Below are 6,429 nucleotides of genomic sequence, written 5' to 3'. Positions count from 1 at the left end.
ACATGAATTTAATAATTTTTTTATTTATGTGATAAACACAGTAGCATTCATTCTAATTTTAATGCGAATGCAGATTGGCGAGAAGGGAGCTTTGGCATACTTGTTATATAATTGCCTCGTAAATAATCATCTCTCTTAAAATATTTGGATAAAAGCACATGAATAAATTTATATATTAATTAATTAATAAGCCCATCATGCAAAGTTTCTTTAGCTTTGTAATTTGAGACATGCATACATGAGACATGCATCTTATCACAACACTTAAAATTTGAGTAAAGGACAAATTCGTTCCTAATCTTTTTTTCTGCAGATATTTTTGTCTTCGAGGTTTGAAAAATACATTAATGTTCCTGACTTTCTGAAAAAGTGGACATATTTACTCATCCGTTAGAGTCACTTCATTTGTCCTGACGGAAAACGGTGACGTAGCTCCTGTGGTACTAACCTGACCGTTACGGGCTGCCACGTGGGATGGACTTTTGAAAAGAGGACATATTAGTCCTTTCACCCCAAAACGACGCCGTTTCTCCCCCACCCCCTCCAAACACACTTTAATCCCCTTCTGCATTTCCAATCAACAATACTTCACCAAATCCAGAAGCAGCAAATTCAGCACTTCCAGTTCTGCAATTCCAGAATCATCAGCAATGCATCCAAAATACATAAACAAAGAATCAACAGAGTAACAAATCGCAGCAACATCAGCGAAATTTCAAGAAAAATGAGAGGCAGGAGTCTAAGCAAATTCAGATTCAACAAGCAATTCAGCGACATATTCACCAACAACAGAGCACAAATTCAATTTCACAGGCTCGGTTCACAATTCAACCAGTCCAAATTGTGCAATTTATGAAGAACATGTAAGAACTCCTTATAATTCTGGAAAAATTGTTACACTCTCAAATAGAATCAGCAACTTACCAGAAATTGCATATGGAGAAAACGGATATGAGAGAATAAGAAAAATTATACAAACAGCACATGAGAGCTTGAAGGAGTGAGATCAGATAAACTCTCTGGTGCATCGATTACATGCCACCGAACACTGAAACTCCATTTTTTGTCAGAATTTTCGTCTGGAAGCAGTCTAGAGATATGACCAACAGCAACATGAAAATTTCGGCCCACGACATAAATATGGCAATCGCAAGCATTGATAGCAAAAGGCTTGCATATTTGCTCAGGCAAAGGGGGGCCATCTATGGCATCCCAGGAGTCTGTTTCCGTGTCATAGACCTTTAGCTTCATTCTTTCGAGCTCAGAGACAACAAACAAGTGGCCATAAACAACGACACTTGAACCGGTCCAGCCTTCTCTAAGTCCAACAACCATGTTTTTCCAATTATCTGTTCTGGGATCATAGACTTGTCCCCTTGGAGAGACATAAAGGGCCATAACCAGCCTTCCTTGACGAGAAGCTTTCCGTTGAGAACTGCTGCATCATAAGATGCCATATTGGTTCTTATGCTGGTGATAGAGCGCCAATTTCCAGTGAGAGGATCGAATACCTTTCTCATCTAAATACACACCTCATCTAAACCCTCCCTTTCACAACTAAACTTGATTTCATTCCCCCCAAAATCCAAATCCTCCTCAACAAACACAAAATTTTCAGACTTTATGAAAGAAACTTCACCAAAAAGCCAATAACTTTACCATCAACTGGAAAGAATTTAACTTTGGAGCACAGAGATACCAATTTACAAAAAGGCAAAAGCTTAGAAGCAGCACATAGAAAAAATCTCAGCTTTATCTGAAATAGTAATCACTAAGGACCCCACGGCGGGCCCACGGAGACGTCGTCGTCCTTGGCGGAAGCGTTGTCGTCAGTGTGTATGCACTTGCCGAGTATGAAGGGAGTGGGAGCGAGCAAGGGCTTGTGGTCGAGCGAAGACGATGCGGAGGTTGAGGAAGGAGAAGAGAGAGAGCCAGCACCGCCGCGTACGGAGACGGAAACGGAGGAGAAGCTGGTGGGAGTGGTTCCGGTTCCGGTGGTGGCGATGATTGAGGGCTCGGCCTGGCGAAGGAGCCACTCGATGGTCTGGCCGTCGGACTTGTGGCCGAGCTCCGTCGGATGCCATGGGTCGGAATGCTCCCATTCTTCCTTCACCCGCTTCACCTTCACACTGCATTCGAAGGATTATGATCAAAGATTTCATAGATTGGGGATGGGGGAGAAACGGCGACGTTTTGGTTCCTGGGGACTAATACGTCCTCTTTTCAAAAGTCCATCCCACGTGGCAGCCCGTAACGGCCAGGTCAGCGCCACCGGAGCCACGTCACCGTTTTCCGTCAGGGCAAACGGAGCGACTCTAACGGAGGGGTAAATATGTCCACTTTTTCGGAGGGTCAGGAACATTAAAGTATTTTCCAAACCTCGAGGACGAAAATGTCCGCGGAAAAAAAGGTCAGAGACGGATTTGTCCTTTACTCAAATTTTATTTAGAAGAATCATAGATGTACGGACACTGACACGGATATAGGACACGATATAATATAAAATATACGGATATACGAATTTTAAAATTTTATAAAATACAGAAATACGGTATATATATAAAATATAAAATATTTTTTAGATAAATTATAATGATATTTTAATATTTTTTTAATTATATAAAGTATTTAAAATATTTGTTATTTTAATAAATAATAATATATCTTATTTCTAAACTTATTTAAAGAATACTTTTTAATTTTTTATCAAGACATGATTGGATACAATAGACACGCATATCAAACGAGGTCGATGAGTTGTGTCCGAAAAATGTTCGACACACAGACATAATAACTCAGCGAATTGTCTATCAATTCATAGAGAAGAATTAATAAAGACAAGCAAATATCAAATCATCCTAAATCACTTGATCATCATGTAATTGAATACTATATTATCAACAAAAGTTTTAGACCATAGAGTATAAATACATAAATAATTTTAATTATTCTTAAAGGGTGATCAATCTAATTTTTACTTGTATAGTCTTTCAAATATAAAATATGTACTTTACTTATCAACTTTAATTTATCAATAAACTCCTTAGCTGTAGCTATTCTCTATGTTCAAAGTATTGTTAATCATTATAGCCAAAGAAAAGTATAGACAATCATAAATTCAAAATGCTGAGCCATATTAGTCTTGATTTATCAAAAAGGTTTCAAGCCATAATTATTCTAACTACATAAAGAAAAAAGAATAATAGTTTATAATAAATTCCATATGTTGACTAGATATGTAGATAGATAAGATATAATCAAAGACACAGAGCAGACACTCAAAGAAAACTTGCTTTTGGAGTTTGTTTTCAAAATCTGAAAACCACTCTGTTCGGTTGCTGAAGAAATAGTAGGCCAGACATGTTAGGTTCATGCACTAGGCACTATGCACTATTATTTAATTTGAACCATACACCAACATGGCCTAAACTCTATACCAAACACAAAAGTATTTTAAAAGTTTCACTATTTTAAGCAATTATAAAATAGATATATCAAGTGTATGTCTCCCGAAACTGAAACTAAATGTTCAACCTTGGTACCTATTTGCACTATTCAATGTAGACAAAGTAATGACATGTTGTCTCTTCATCTTCTTTGGTTGCTTTTCCTTCCATCCAACCATGGATTTCAGGTACTTCATTCTCCAATATGCTTATTGAGATCGAGTTCAGAGTTCAGACCATGGTTCCAGATTTTATAATGCACGTGAGATGTTTTTTTCAGTAGTTTTTTTCATTTGTGATCCACCACAAAAATATCCTTGAGGCTGTTCCCTTTTCTTTTTTTCAAGTAGTTGACATTTTCAATTTTATATTGAGAGAAATGATTGTTTTGTTCATTTTTTTTTATTCACAGAGTCAATTTGCTCTTTTTTATTATTAGATAGGAAAGAAAAGTGAACTTATTCTATATATAAAAAAGAATGAACATAAATAATATAACTCTTTATTATTTAAGCTTACCTAATAAACACCACAAGTGTTTGGTTTATAGTAATTTTGGAATCAGCCATCAGCAATTTACAAAGCTGTTCAACTTTCTGACAATAAATATCTATTTAAAGCTTTGTTCTTCAGTCAAAACAATATATAATTCCAGTTCAAAGAGGATACATTAAACTAATTGATAAAAGAAAGAATAAATGGTTCATATATATGAATCAATAATGAAGACTTATTTGGGCTTGGCCTTTCTTTAATGTAATTAGTCACATTCTTGTTCCTCATCATCAGTGGTAACTAAACAGAAAGATAATCCTTTTTAAGATTTACTTCGTTAATACATATAGCTTTCCTTATGAGTTTGTTTCAATTTTTTGGTTTTTATTACATATTTAGAAACTGTTTTTGTTTATTCAGTTGTATTCACCAACAACTGATTCTACAGGACAATGGCAGCACTGAATTTATTTAACTATACATTCCTAATAAATCTTTTTGTTATGGAAAAGTATATGGAACCAAGAGGTTATCAGCCAAAAACTAAACAAAATCACATTAATTTATATTAATAATTAATTTTAAATTTTTTAAATTCAAAATTTAAAAAAATTAAAATTGATTAAGTAAACCTAATTAAAACCTATAAAAACCTTCATCTTCTCTCTCACATTAATCTACCCACCTCTCTCTCACCATCAGGCCCTCTCCGCCTCCCCACCGCTACCCACTCATCTTCTATCACCGACATCTGACTCGTCGAATTCGCCACCGTCGACAAGAACCGCTTCTCTTTCGCGAACCAGATGTGTTATCGAAGTCGCCGTTGCAGTTGGAGTTGAACTTGAGCTCGATCCCTAAGGCGGCGGCGATTTCGAGGGTGGGGACAGCCAGAGAAGCCATGGAGGCGGTGGTGGGCGTGGAGGGAGGAGGTGACGAAGGAAGAATTCCTTACAACCAGCGCGTCTCTTGGCGTCACCATTCCGGCCTCACTGATGGTCTAGAACAAGGGATTAGTTAGTTACGCCAATTTCTAGTTCTAGATTTCTAGGTGTTTGTAATAATTTCCAAGTTGAAAATTGAAGTATATATGTTCTTGCTTTTGAAGGTGGACTTGGTTGGAGGGTACTATGATGTAGGTGATCATGTGAAGTTTGGATTTCCAATGGCTTTCACAGTAGTCGCACGGTAGCAGCATCATCACTAGGGGTGTGCAAAAAAACTGGTTTCACTGAACTGAATTGAAACTGAACTGAAACTGTTTTAAATAAACCAGTTTTTTTAAATAAAAAACTAAACTGAAACCATAGTTTTTATGAAAAACCAGTTTATTAAAAACCAGTTTTTATGGTTCAGTTTAGTTTTAAACCAAATTAAAACTGGTTTTATTTAAACTCCAAAATTAATTTTACATACTCTTTCTTTCTCTTTCTCCCTTCTCTCTCTCTCTCCCCCCTTTCTTTTTTTCTCTCTCTCTCTCTCTCTCCATCTCCCTTCCTATCTCTCACTCCCTCCTCTCCCTCTCTCTAAGGGGGAGGGAGAGAGAGAGGGGGAAGGAGGGAGAGAGAGAGAGAGAGAAAGGGAGGAGGGAGGGAGAGGAGAGAGAGTGAGAGGGGAGAGAGAGGGGAGAGAGAGAGAAAGAAAGACGGAGAGTGTGAAAATTAGTTTTAGCCTATAAACCAGTTTAAACTGGTTTTTTTTAATTAAAACCAGTTTTATTTTTATGAACTGGTTTAAACTGGTGCACTGTATTATAAACTGGTTTAGAACCAGTTTCATATGTGACAAAGCAGTTTGGTTCAGTTTCTAAACCATTTAAAATGGTTTAGTGCAGTTTCAGTTCAGTTTATAGAAAAACTGAACCATGCACACCCCTAATCATCACGATGTTGCTCTCTGCGTTTTGGGATATTAGGTGCCGTTTTGATGATTAAAGAGACTGCAAACTACACAATTATAGAAATATAAAAAAAAATATTCATTTAATATGAAAAAAAAAACATCCTAATACTTAACAAAAGAAATATTCAGTTATATTTTAGCAAAAAATAATTAAATATATAAAATTTTAAAAAAAATATAAAATTCTTAAAGAAATAGAGACATTTACATTTGCAATACAAAAAAATTCGAAAAATATATAAAAGAACATCCATTTAGTATGAAAAAGAAACATTCTGATACTTAGCAGAAAAAACATCCATATATATTAACTCGTAGAGATTTTGGATTCACCAAAATGTATTTGACTAGTTTTTTGTTAATACCCTTTTGATTCTCTAGTATTGTTCTTTGGTTATATTTATATCAGCTTCCATTATTGTTTATACTTTATACGATAAATAGTAAATTGTTGTGAAAATAAATAAAGAATATACAATAGAGAAATATAAATATGCTCTTATATCACTATAATATAAGTAGTTTATCTATTTATTAATATTATAAATATTATAGTTTAAAACCACAAAAGATAAAGAGAGAGAGA

This window comes from Arachis ipaensis, chromosome B05 (assembly GCF_000816755.2).
Source record: "Arachis ipaensis cultivar K30076 chromosome B05, Araip1.1, whole genome shotgun sequence".
NCBI classification, from domain to species: domain Eukaryota; kingdom Viridiplantae; phylum Streptophyta; class Magnoliopsida; order Fabales; family Fabaceae; genus Arachis; species Arachis ipaensis.
The sequence above is the reverse complement of the archived record's forward strand: the minus strand, read 5'-3'. Positions refer to the sequence as shown.